The sequence below is a fragment of the Rousettus aegyptiacus genome, unplaced genomic scaffold, assembly GCF_014176215.1.
Source record: "Rousettus aegyptiacus isolate mRouAeg1 unplaced genomic scaffold, mRouAeg1.p scaffold_m13_p_2, whole genome shotgun sequence".
Taxonomy (NCBI): Eukaryota; Metazoa; Chordata; class Mammalia; order Chiroptera; family Pteropodidae; genus Rousettus; species Rousettus aegyptiacus.
This window is the reverse complement of record NW_023416295.1, coordinates 79,371,572-79,385,841: the sequence shown is the minus strand read 5'-3', so window position 1 is coordinate 79,385,841 and position 14,270 is coordinate 79,371,572. Positions and strand designations below refer to the sequence as shown.

General features: G+C 32.0%; 1 protein-coding gene across 4 annotated transcripts in view; it reads right to left on the bottom strand.

The window, feature by feature from the left end:
* The window catches only part of DPP10 (dipeptidyl peptidase like 10), a 1,197,668-nt gene that overhangs the window by 445,799 nt on the left and 737,599 nt on the right, over positions 1 to 14,270 (bottom strand). The window lies entirely within an intron of this gene.

Sequence of the window (14,270 nt, the reverse complement as noted above, 5' to 3'; positions counted from 1 at the left end):
TACTCTGTTGACTAGAAATGTGTGAGCATAATGCACCAAAGCATAGCACAGACCACATTGGTTTGAAATGAGTGGCAGATTTTCTTTGTGATAAAGTACATAAAACACTGAGTCTCATGTCTTTCTTCATGCCCATCCCTCAACTTCTTTTCCTCCTCCCCAGTAGAACCCTCTTTATTCAGAAATATTTATGTGATTTCAGGACAAATAAAATGTAAAGTTAACTATGTGTGCATAAATCACCCTAGAAGCCATAGAGTACCCTTGTTTTAAACAAAGATAGACAGTATAGCAAACATTTAATAAACCATAAACAAATGCCCATGACTCACAGTTGAAAGATTTGAAGCCAATTTTAAACTAGACCCAAATGAACAAAAGAAGAAACCATACATAGGAGATATTTTGTTCTTGTTTTACTTCATCTGAGAGCAACCACTTTTAAGTTGGTCTTTCATGCTGAGGAACCAAATTCATCAGAAGGCAATTCTACTCATTTTTAAATGACCACATCGCACCATTTTTCATGCTTATTAAATGCTTGTTATCCAACACTTGCATTCTTTTTGCATTTTGGTTATAAATTCCATTCATATTTTACACATCAATCAAGGAAGTAGGTTGCCAAATCATTTCCATTAGAGTAACAACATCATGACAAGAAATAGTCGTCTTAAGACTATAAACGATTTTCTGGAATGCAATTTTACTGTAGGTTTCTAGGTGTGTTTCTTCATCAAAATGAGTATGGTGTGATGGCTGGTCAGTCATTCTTCATATTAAGTGTTAACAACAGGACAACTCAGAAGTCAGAGTGACAGGTTATAGAGATCAGTGCTAAAAATCAAAGCCTATCGTGGTGAGAAAGTTTTGAAACAGCTCAAGAACTAAGAGAGAATGAAAAAAGGGGCAGCAAACAATAGGAAGGGTGTGTCTAGACTATGGATCATAAATAATTCTGTATCTATTAATGTAAAGAAAGGTAAGCTAAGTTTTATCTCTTCACAGTGTAAAAAAAGGGAAAAACAATAAAATTAAGAAATTGTGGCTGAATTCACAGTCCAGTAAAAGAATCAAAAGCGAATTATAAATTTAAATAAACTGATTCTGATCTTGGTTCACTGTCACTCAAACTCAAGGCAAATTATTAGAGAAATTACTTCAGTTTGTTTTTCAGATTTTTAATATGATGTGATCACCATGTGATGTCTACCAGACATTGTCTGACATATTATAATAGCTTAGACTTCTTACTTTGTGCTTAATGGCATACTGAATACTTTATATTCATAATTTCACATAATCCTCATAAATATTAAGTGAGATTACTAGTATTTTGACAAATTTACATATGAGAAAACTGTATTTAGAGAGATTAAAAATAAATCCATTTACTGTTAATAAATGGGAAATCTCAGGGCCCAATCCATAGTCTGTCTTCAGTAAAAATACCCCTAAACACTATAATATGCTATTATAAAAGTAAATTTTTTAAAGATAAATGTATGAATGAATCAATCAATAAATCTAGGAATGATCTGGACCCCATAATAAGAGCTGTACTCTAATATGTTTTCTTTGAGAAAATTCAGTTATATAAAACCTGTCCTGGATTCTATAATGCTTTTAAATAAGTCTAAATTTCCCCAGTCATAGTAAATTGAGAAAATACACTATTTTAAAAATGATAAAACATGTTTGAATGAAAAATAACTTTTTGTTCTTAAAGGATACACATAAGAATGTATAGCTCCTTTGAAAAGACTCATCAATGCCCAACACATCTACGAGTTCTTATTTAGGAACTGCAGACTTAATGAACTCTTATTATAATTCCCCCCTCCCCATCCACCATACATTCTATTACCTAATTCTCCTCTATTTAATTGCTTTCATGTACTTTTGATTATAGACACTGTCAATGTTTCACCATCCTGGTTAAATATCTCTTCTTTTGGGAATTTTCCCTAATTATGAAATCCAGATATAATTTTCTGAGGAAAAAAAAAATGCCTGAAATAAATTGTACCAAAAGGTTTGACTCCAACTCTACTACTTAATATTGATGATACTACAAGCATGTTTGTAAATTTTTCTGAGACTCAGATTTTTTTTAAAATGTGAACTGTAATTAGAAAGATAATTATTTTTAAATTTTAAAAGGATTAAAACAAATTATTTAAACAAAATTCTTACTTAAATGTACAATAAGAAAGTTCACACTAAGTGAACTGCTTAGTGTGTTCTTTCTCCACACACCTGAACAGATCATTCTTTCTCATCATTTAAGTCTATATATATAGTTTAAATATTTATCTGTCTCAGCTCTCCAAAAGAGAAGCTTTGTAAGTAACCTAGTTCATCTTATTTTCATTATATCCCTAGCATTTCGAACAGTGTTTGGCACATACTGGGTATACCACAGATAATAGAAAATGAATGAATGAATGAATGGTAGCAGCTATGATAGTGATAATTATAATAATAATAATATTGTTGGTAGTGATTATAATGCTTAAATCCATGTATAAAAAGCCATCATATCCTTGCTGAATTTTTTTAACACCTTAAAATAAGATCACATCTTAGACAACTTTCAATTCCTTGAAGTACTTAACAATCCCTGGTTCTCTTAATAAGTGTTTAGAAAATAATCACTGAATTAATTAAATGGCATAATAGAGACCTGAAAGGGTATAGAGATACACTGCCATTAGCTAAATACACATAAATAGTAAACTTTTTAAATGTAGCTATTTGCTAAAGATTAATTTGCAATTATATTTAGTTTCATTTATCTGATGCCTGGATTGCAAAACACACTTACCATTTTTGGAGTTACTTTTTCTTCAACAATCTCCTGCACACTAATTTTTATTGTTGTGGGAAGTAGTACTAATTGGCTTTGCTTTTCAATGACTTCCTACCAGCCAACACCTGAAAGCAATCAACTAAACATGCCAGGCCCACAGAAGAGGTACGGTGCTGTGCAGCAGCCTGAGAAATGAAATATGTAAGGAGCTTGCAACATGATAATCCAGATGCTCTGGAAGGAGAACAAAGCCAATGTTGGCATATTATATTCCCAAGAGAAGTCTAGTGGTACAAAGACAAATATTTAATACTCCATATATAGAGATGCTTTTATAAGTCAGACTTCCAGTGAATGAATGCATCAGTTGAAACACTTGTGTTGAATTCCAGATGATATTCAATGCTGTAGTTTTCTAGGGACATGTTGGTGCTACAGACCAAACTAAAGTAAATCTGTAACCTAGCTATTTATGTCATATTTACTGCCAATCAAATTACTTAATACCCTTCAAAGAACAGTTTAGTTTATCAGACAAAAATGTCCATGACACACATAGTTTGCTTAAATCCAAATATATTTTTAATGTGTTCAAATGCAAAGGACAAAATATTGACAATTATAAGCAGGAAACCTACAAGGTTTATATAACATTTCATTTGGGATCAAAAGGGAAAAGAGCCTAACCAACACATTCCGTTCTCTTAAAAAGGAGGTAAATTAAAGAATACCAACATTTTTATAGTATTCCGTCTGTACTTCCCCTTAGAAAATTTCAATATTTATCTTCTATTTGCATCATGAGAAGAAAAATGTTCTCTCCATATTGAAATAATCTAAAAATGTGATAACATTTAGAGAAAAATACAAGGGATAATACCATGGTAATATTGAAGTTATGCCTATAGGCTGGATGTGGGTGTGTTTTATTAAAAATAGGTTTCCTTCAACCACGTCTACTTTCTAAAAACCATAGAGAAACAGTAGAACACCTCAGGCCTCAAGAAAAAGCAGGAGTGAAACTTTTAGGGAAATTAAGACATTTTAAGATAGCTATGTATGTGAGGAGAGTGGTGTGAGATGTGCACATACAGGCCTAGGGAAGACACATGCTGCAAAAAGATCTGAGAATAGCTTGAGTATTCATACTGGACTATCCAATGAACATCTTTATCCACACAAAGCCAGTTTCCAGGGACTAGAAAAGGTGGCTATTTTTCAAATGCCCAATTTTCAACAAAAGATCACAAGGCATACAAAGAAACAGGGAAATGTTTCATTCAATGAAATAAAATAAAATTCCAGAAACTCACAGTAAAATAACAAAGCCTTCATAGTTACCAAAGAGAGAATTTAAAATAGCTATCTGAAATATGCTCTAAGAGATACAGGAAAATGTGGACAAAGAACTAAAGAAAATCAGGAAAATATATATAAAACAAATAAGAATATCAACAATGATTTAGAAATTATTTTTAAAAAACACACAGAAATTTGAATGTTGAAAAACACAATAAATGCATTGAAAAACTCACTACAGTGATTCAAAGGCAGACTCAAGAAGTAGGAAAAAACTCAGTGAACTGGAAGACAGGTCATTTAAAATGATTAAGTTGGAAGAAAAACAAAATGAAGAAACGTAAACAGAACTTATCAAGTAGATGAAAATTCACATTATAGGAATCCCAGAGGCAGTAAAAAAAGAGAATGAAAGAACCAGAGAACTTATTTGATGAAATAATGACTGAAACTTTCCAAATTTAAGGAAAAATATAAATACAAAAGCACAAGAAACTCAATGAACTCCAAATAAACACAAATAGACCCACACTGAGACTAGTTATAATCAAGCTATTCAAAGTCAAAGACAAAGAATCTTGAAAGAAGAGAGAGAAAAGTGATTTATCACTTATAAGTATTCACAATAAATTATCAATGGATTTCTCAACAGAAACTATCAGAACAGAATCACTGGGATAGTATATTTAAAATGCTGAAAGAAAAAAATAAACTAACTATTAATCAAGACTTCTATGCCCAGAAAAACTGCCCTTTGAAAAAATAGAAGAGAAACACTCAGATTTTCCAAGATAAACAAAATATGAGGGAGTTCATCACCACTAGTCTTTTCTTATAAGAAACATTAAAGGGATTCCTTTAAGTTGAAATAAAAATATTTTTAGAGAGTAACTTGAAGCTAGATGAAAATGCAAAATTCCCTATGACGGGAAATCCAAGGAAAGATATTAAAACCAATATTATTGTAATTTTGGCTCCTAACTCCACATTTTACTTTTCTGTAGGATTTGAAAAACAAAAACATTAAAGAAAGAAATTGGTATAAGTCTATGTTAATAGGTATACTATATAAAGATGTGATTGATAAGATCAATAACATAACCTCGAAAGGATGAAACTATAAAGAATTTAAGTATTTGTTTGCAATTAATTTTAGGGTGGTATTAGTTTAAAATATATCACTATAACTTTTGGATGCTATATGTAATCTCCATGGTAGCCACAGGAAAATTCTATAAAATGCACACAAAAGGAAATGAGAAGGGGATCAAAACATATCAAACACGAAAGTCAACTAAACACAAAGGACAGCAATAAGAGATGAAATGAGGGACCAAAAAGTTGTAAGACATATATAAAATGAACAAAATGTCTATATCCAGTCCTTCCCTATGAGTAAACATAAAGTAAATGTAATAAACTCCCTAACAAAAACATAGATTGATAAAATGTATTAACAAAAAACAGGATTCAACTATATGATGTCCACAAAGAACTCACTTTAAATTTAAAGACACACATAGATTAAAAATGAAAGGATGGAAAAGATATCTCATGCAAATAATAACCAAAAGATATCAGGGGGAATATAATAATATCACACAATTTAAGTCTGAGTCAAAAAATGTTGCAGGAGACAAAAAAGAATATTATTATATAATAAAAAAAAAATAGGTAATGGATTTGAATAGATGTTTTTCCAAAGACAATATACAAATACCTAAGCACATAAAAAGATGCTCAATATATCTAATCATTAGGAAAATGCAAACAAAACCATAAGCTACTACCTCATACACATTAGGAGAGCTATTATTAAGAAAACAGAAAATAACAAGTGTTGACAAGGTTGTAGAGAATTCAGAACTCTGTATACTGCTGGTGGGAAGGGAAATGGTCCAGTAATTGTGGGAAAACGGTATGATAGTTTCTCAAAAATTAAATAGAATTATCATATAATTCTGTAATTCCACCTCTGTGCATATTTCCCAAAGAATCAAAAGTAGAAATCTGAACACATATTTGTGCATTTATATTCATAGCAGCATTGTTCACAATAGCTAAAAGATGGAAGCAACCAAATTGTCCATAGCTGGATGAATGGGAAAACAAAATGTAGTATATATTTACAATGCAATATTTTTCATAATTGAAGATGTTATACTGATTAAAATAAGTTAGGACAGTTAAATTTATATAGATACATACTTTCTATCTCTATGTGATTGTTAGGGACAGGGAGTAGAAGGTAATGGGGACTTTTGATTTAATGGCTATGTAGTTTAATTTTGAGAAGGTGAGAAAAAATTCTGGGGATGGATGGTAGTGAGAGTTGAATACCAGTGTAAATGTGCTTAATGCCACCGAACTGTATACTTAAAAAATCTTATGACAATATTTTTTTGATAAAGCATATTTTGCCACAATTTAAAATATATATATAATAGCAACATTCATAATAGCAACAGATAATTACTTTAGAGAGTTTTATTGTCCAAAGAAAGAAAACTACAAAACTTTACTAAAGGATCTATAAGACCATTTGAACAATGTAGAAAATCACTGAATTTCTGTTAAGCAATATTCAATACGATAAAAGTGTCTATTTTCCTAGATTAATCTAAAAATTTAAAGTAATTCCAAAGAAAATCTTAACAGAACTGTTTTCTTAAACTGATAAAATAATCTTGACATTCATCTGAAAAAAAGATTATATCATTTTGAAAAAAAATAATGGTGGATGCCAGACATTGAAATGGAATATAAATCTGTGTTAATGAAAATAGTAAGTTATTAATAAGAAAAAATTAAAAACAAAACTATATTTCAAAGAAATCAGTTCCATGCACATGAACACGTATAGACAAACTCTTTATAATTCGATCTCCAATATCTCATTACACTTGCTTTCTATAAGGAAGGACTACTGGGATTTCACATTACTTTCCAATGAGATGTCTGTATGATCTCTCTGGTGCCAAAGCAGAGTCAATTTTTCCATTCTCTTACATGACTTCTTATCAGCATTTTAAGCTATTAACAATTCAATCCTCTTAAAAAAGTCTTTTCTTGCCTCCTATTAACACCTGCTCTCCTGTTCTTTAACTTCCAGTGCTAACCACTTTTTCGTTTTCTTTTCTGATTTCTTTTCAGGTTTATTTCTAAACTATGAATTTCCTCCAGACCTTGGCCTTGGCCCACCTTTTTTCTCTACATGAACAAGACTTCTAGTGATATCATCCAATACCACTTTGTTATTCAAATTTTTAATAAATTTTATATGTTAATGTTAAAAAGAGAATGCGAGGCATGCTATTTTAAATGAAAATAAATTATCTCTAAGTAGACAGCTAAAACTATCACCATATCCTTCAAGTAGTCTATTTTCTCCCTCTATATGTATAAATATTCTTTATGTATCATCTTCGATTGTTACTTACAGTACCTACTTCTTCTTAAAATTGCTCATTAAATTCATGCCATTCAGTGTCCCACAATTTTTTCTGCTTCTCTGATGAGAGGATGCCATGTTAAGAGTATATATTTTGATCAAAGATTTTACATTTTTAAAAATTGGGTTTCTTATTAGGTTTCTTCCATAGACCTATTTAGATAGGTCCTTAGTTCAGTGCAGCCCATAAATCGGCAAAGTCTAAAACTGACTTATTGATGCTGATAAACATAATTTTAAAACTTGTTTAAAATAAAAAGTACTTAGCTCACTCCGGACCTTCTGATTTCCATGGCTAGAGTGGCCCTAACATCTCTAAAAAAAGTTCTCCAGGTGATTCTGTATGCTAAAGTCTGATAAACATTCTCCTAAATTAGTGATATACAAAGAATTGTCAATGTCACCTCTGAGATAGCATGAATGTAAATTATTCAGCCCCACTGCAGAACTACTGAGTTTTTTGAGGAAAGGCTGATCATAGATTTTAACAGGTTTCCAGATGATTATGTGTACAGTAAAGTTTGAAAACCTCAGCCACAGAGATAAAGTTCTAGAGTGATACAGTTCTGGAACTGCTAAAACCATCTTTCTCATCCTCAAGAAATTTGGTGGTTATATTATGGCTTAGTGATTCTGGAGTCAGTACATCTGTATTTTAATTTCCAATTATCTATTTACTACCTCTATTATGTATACAATTGACCTACTATTAATTATAAACCCAATTAGCAGTGTCTGAGACATAAAGGTCACTTTTATTTTCTTCCTTGTATTTGTTATTTACTGAATCAAGTTTTTGTCTCAATGGTGTTCTACCTGGTCAGAGATAATCTCACAATCATCTTTGTGTCCCCAGTACCTAGTATGGCACATAGTAAGTGTTCAAAACATATCTAGATCGAAACACTATACTCAGCTTTATGCTTTAAGAGATAGGAACAGGATCTTCAATCTTGAGGGATGCATCTCAGTCATGTGAGGTCCAGGAGATGAACTAGCTATCTGCTTCTGAAATCTAAAGGGAAAAGACATCCCAGGAATGTAGTGTCGGTCTCATCTCAGCACCTGTTTAAAGAGCACTGAAAGAATCTTAGTGATCTACTAACTAGATCAATAGCTTTAAATCTCTGGGGTTGATTAGCCAGCATGAGATGCTAACAAGCCAAACAATCATCTTTGATCTTGATTTCAGGAGATGAGAAAACAGCAAACATAATTTCCTGTCTTCCCAAAGTTCTAATATTTTAGCAACTTTAACTCTTGCTAATGAGGAGGGCAGAGAATCTAGTCATTTCTCACTGCATCTTAAATGCTCAGCACAGTTGTTGACACAGTGCAAACACACATATTTATCAAATATATGAGTGTAAGAAACTATTATTTTAGCTTTTTATAACATTTAACCTTTATCTTTAACTTGCAATTACTTTCAGACTTTCAATTGATTTTCTATATTCTTATATCAATACATATAAAGCTAACTTTACATCAAAATGCAATTTAAAACTAAGTTGAAGACAGATTATCCACATCTGAAGTGAAATATTCATCATACAGACTTAGAAAATAATACACTTAACAGCCTAGTCTGCCCACATCAATAATTACTTGTGTGATTTAAGGTAAGGCTTTCCCTTTCTTAGGCATCAAAAATAAATAGCATCATATGCCCAAACGTCACTGGGCACTGTCTGATTCTGCTATAATGGTCCCAAAAATCAACCCCACTTTTCCTACTTACTAGATAAAACACAGCCTTACTTTGCTTACATGCAAAATAGAGGTGATATTACCTACCAACCTGCATATATATGAGCCTTCTAAGAAAAATGCAAGTGAAAACTGTTCATAAACTGATTATTCTATAAAAAATTAGGTTACATCCATGCCTCTCACATCTGAAAAATAAAAAAAATCTATATATAATTGTTCATGAATATTGTTATTGAGTCAGGAAAAGGAGAATGTTTAAAACAGTTTTATGACACTTCTACAAATTCTTAATAACATATACATTTTTGAAGCCTAAATATGACCTTGGCCTTTTGCTATGATAAATGTCAATTCATATTGAATAATGGATAAATGGATAACTGGAAAGGAGAAAAGAAGAGATGGAGGAAAAGAGGAAGGCAAGGATGAAGAGAGGAAGAAAAGGAGGGAGAGAGAAAGGGAGGGACTGGGAAAGAGTCCAAATGAGTTTATTTCCCTCACATAAATGATAATCCAGTTGAGGAGATCAATAGTTCATTAAACATTAGAAAAAATAGAAAAAAAAATTAAAATGGAATCCAAAATAGAGAAGAGATCTTGGTGGTTTTAAATGTTAAGGATGCTAAAGACCAAATGTATTTTGAACTTTTCTTAGGTAAAAAAAAAAAAAAAAAAAAAAAAAAAAAAAAAAAAAAAAAAAATTCAATCAGGAAGAGATTAAATGCGAAAGACAGAAGGCCACCCCAGGTTGAGGGAAGCCCCATTTCTTGTTATCTCTCCCGTTGAACATTGTGTTTAATTTGCTTCCTTTTCCAGTGGTTAGTTAAAGGTTGCAATTGCCCAGGAGTCAAAAAAGATTCTAAACAAAGGTTAAGAAAATAGAAAAGCCATTAGCAAAGTAGGACAGCTTGAAAAGAACAAGTGGTGCTATAGCTTCAAACTAAATTCAAAGCCAGAATTACTAATTTTCTCTTCATTACACAGCTGACCTTTAAATGTTGCTGGTCATCTGGGAAAAATTTGGCAATTCACCTGATCTTCTTATTTTAACTAACTGCACTTTTACATCACCATCAACTCCCAAGCTAAAACCAGTCCAAGGAGAATCCTCTCCTGAACAGAGGCCAGTGTCATTTCTCAGTAAGGCTCGCCAGAGAAAATGTCAGTGGCCAGGAAGAATTTACCCACTTCAGTAGAAAGACCTTGGCTTTCTCAGGAATAGAAACCAATATTGAAATAGATATATTTGATATAACTCGAAACAATATTTTCCACACATTTATTTATTAAACATCTATTATTTACTGACTCTTAAGAAATAGAATGTGATAAATTTTGAAAATTAAGCATTTGCTTCATTGTAAACATTTTCAACATTTTAAATAGTAGCTATGGAGGTATAGTCGTGTCTGTTAAGTTTAAAGAGAGCATGTCTGTAGGAGACAATCTAATTCCTTCTTCACATACAGATATTTAATATTAAAAAAAAAGACAGCTATAGCTATGACCTCAATTTTACAGTTTTTACTTCCAAAGGGAAAAAAAAGCAGAAATTAATGAAATGGGGCAGAAAAGGAACTAAATGTGTTTTTAATTATTTTGATTGCTTTTGCCATTAAAATGTTAATAAGTATCACATAGGTATTTGAGAAGAAAGATAAATAAATTATATATCCATCCACTCTGATAATCAATATCCTTATGGCCCTTTTAATTGGACATGTTATGAATATGAGTGTGTTAACTTCTCTGCTACTCTGTGATGGTTGTAACCAATTCTAACACATATATACTATATATCCACGCTATTAAATGAAAAGAAATCAATAGATATTTGAGCTTTTTTTTTTTTTTAATTTACAGTAAGATAGTATCCTGGTTACTTTTCAGAAATTCCATGGACCAGGAATAATTAAATAAATCCCAAGCAGTTATACTTTATGTGCAGACGGACTCATCATGCATCATTTGTGCTCTGCTTAAAGGAGTTCTCTGGCTGAAGTTTTTGTATGAAAGAGTAAGGCAATTACTCGCCTCAAAGCCAGTCAATATTTCTATTCATTTGCTAAAGACAGTCTTCTTTTTCCCTCATTTTTGTGAATACAGTAACCAGTATCGGCAGCAGTTCTCAGAAGGTCTCCTCAGTACTGCTAGTCAAAAATAGACCATTCCCCATACACTTTCAAAACAGGTTTGCTCTAAAAGTTCATTTTGCTTGAGATATTAGATTATGGCTAGTTTAAATTAGAATTTTATTTTGCACATCTTAACATTTTCATTCTGCAAGAAAAGGGATTAAAATAATATCAACCTTATGTCTGAATGGGACAGGAGGAGATGGGAAGTGACAACCCCCAGTCAGGAAGACATAATCGACTTCATGTCTTTCTTTCTTGTAAAATCATCACTCCTTTGGCTACATGATAAACAGCAACTTATTTCCTAATGATATTTATTAACATAATAAAAACATTCTGAGAATTTGAGGATGTTCACTAATTGTCTCAAACCAGTAGTAAGCCCTCCCCTTATAGGATACATTAATATAAAGAATCCATATTAAGTCACAGCAATAAGCTTACCAATATGGACCTAACCATTTTTCATTCTGTTAAGTCTTTCAAAAGAGATTTGCAAAAATAAACTTAAGAACAGTTCTTCAAAGAAGAAAAGCTGTAACACTATTCTGGAAGATCTCTTTTTGAAAAAGCAAAGAACAAAAAAAAGGGAGGCAGGGCAGGCAGAGAGAGAGAACAAAACAAAGAAATAATAATTCTTCTGGATAGAAATTTACAAAACTTAATAAACACAATCTACGCACTGGTAAATGAACTGTACATGAACTGAATCTTGCTTCCCGCCTCCCGCCCTCCGCCCGGCCATTGCATCCAAAGTGCTAACAAAGCCTGATGCACAGCATTTCAATGTATATCTGATAAATAAATAAATGAATTTCTAAATTCAGAAGCACTTTTTCTTCAAACCTCCTAGTCAACATGTATACATCAACACCATGATGGCCTCTTGGATCTCTCCAGAATTATTCAGTGATGCCCCAAGGGTGCATACTAGGGAAGGATGCCCCTTCCCCAGTATATTTAAGGCACCTTGACATACCCGCATGATAGTGCTTATCAAACTGTATCTGATTGTCCAGTTTTATGTCTCTTCTCCTTCAATAGATCTTTAACGAATAAATATTTATTGAACAGGGTGGAAATGACTAGTATAAAATACACACTGAGAGTGAGGACTCCTTTTTCAGGAAAGATATCTATTCCATTTTCTTTCCCCAAGTTTATTGAGATATAATTGATGTATAACACCATATAAGATGTACACAGCAATAACATGATATACTCATATATTGTAAAATAATTACCATAATAAAGTTAGTTAACTCCTCTATCACTTTACATAATTACTATTCTTTTTTGTGATGAGAACATTTAAGATCTACTCTCTTAGCAACTTTGAAGTAAATGATACAGTGTTGTTAATTATAACTTATTCATCTTTTAACTGAAAGTTCATACCCTCAATTTCCCCACCCCAACCCCTGACAACCACATTCCACTCTTCTACTAGTTTAGCTTTTTTAGATTTCACATATAAGTGATATCATACAGTTGTCTTTTTCTCTCCGACCTATTTCACTAAGGATGATGCCCTCAGGTTCCACCCATGTTGTTACAAATGGCAGATTTCCTTCATTCTCATGGCTGAAAAATATTCCATTGTAATACCACATCTTCTTTATTCATTCTTTCATAGACAGATATTTAGGTTGTCTCCATATTTTGGCTATTACAAATAACGCTACAATGAACATGGATGAACAGATATATGTGCAAAGATCTTGACTGTAGATATACATCCAGAAGTAGGATTGCTGCTTCACATGGTTGTGCATTTTTAAATTTGAGTAATTTCCATACTGTTTTCCACAGTGACTGCACCAATTAATATTCCCACCAAAAGTACATAAGGGTTCACTTTCTCTACCTCCACACCAACACTCGTTAACTCGTCTTTCTTTTAATAGTCACTCTAACAGGTAGGAGGTGGTATTTCATTATGATTTTGATTCACATTTCTCTAATGATTAATGATGATGAGCATTGTTTCATGTACCTGTTGGCCATCTGTATGTCTTCTTTAGAGGAAAAATGTCTATTCAGTTCCTCTACAATTTTTAAATTGGATCATTTTATGCTATTGAGTTGTGAGTTACTTATGTATTTTACATATTAAATCCTTATAGATATACAATTTATAAATATTTTCTACTAAGGAAAGATATATTTCTTTTCGTATTATTTTTTATATTAGAAAATTGCTTATTGTTTAAGTCTTTGATTTGGCAATTAGAGGAAGACAATGAACATTTTTTCTAAGTCTTAGTTTGCTCCTTTAAGAGCAGAGATTTACAGATGTTTGTACTGATTTAGATTTCAGTGATCAAATATGAACTTTCATGGGATTACTAGGATATATGGAACTAACATAACTGTCCTTCTTTGTCCCTCTTTTCTTTTCTCTCATTTAAAAAAAATTTGTAAATCTCTATTCTAACTATTTCCCCATATATTGAATGTGTTACTGAATGCTATGCTATGTTATTAAGTTCCACAGTTTATGGATAGGTGAACATTTTCCTTTATTCTTTCCTTACCCAGAAGCTTGTCTGCACTACATGGTGTTATCGCAGTGAATTTGAGAAAGGGGAATAAAAAAGCACTGCTATCTCAGAGTTAAAGCATAAAGCAAAGAACTGGATCCAGTCTACAGAGAAAGATGCTGTCTGTATTCTGATTCTGTTATTATCTCAATAGAAGCTACATAGCAGTCAGAGGAAGGTAAATTCCAGAAGTGCCCTCCCAGTTCTTGACCACTCTGATTTCCAAGACACATAAGTTCCTATTGAAGAAAAAAATGTATAAGGAAATAGTAGGTTCAGATTATTAAAATTTATAATTGTAGAACTGATTTCCT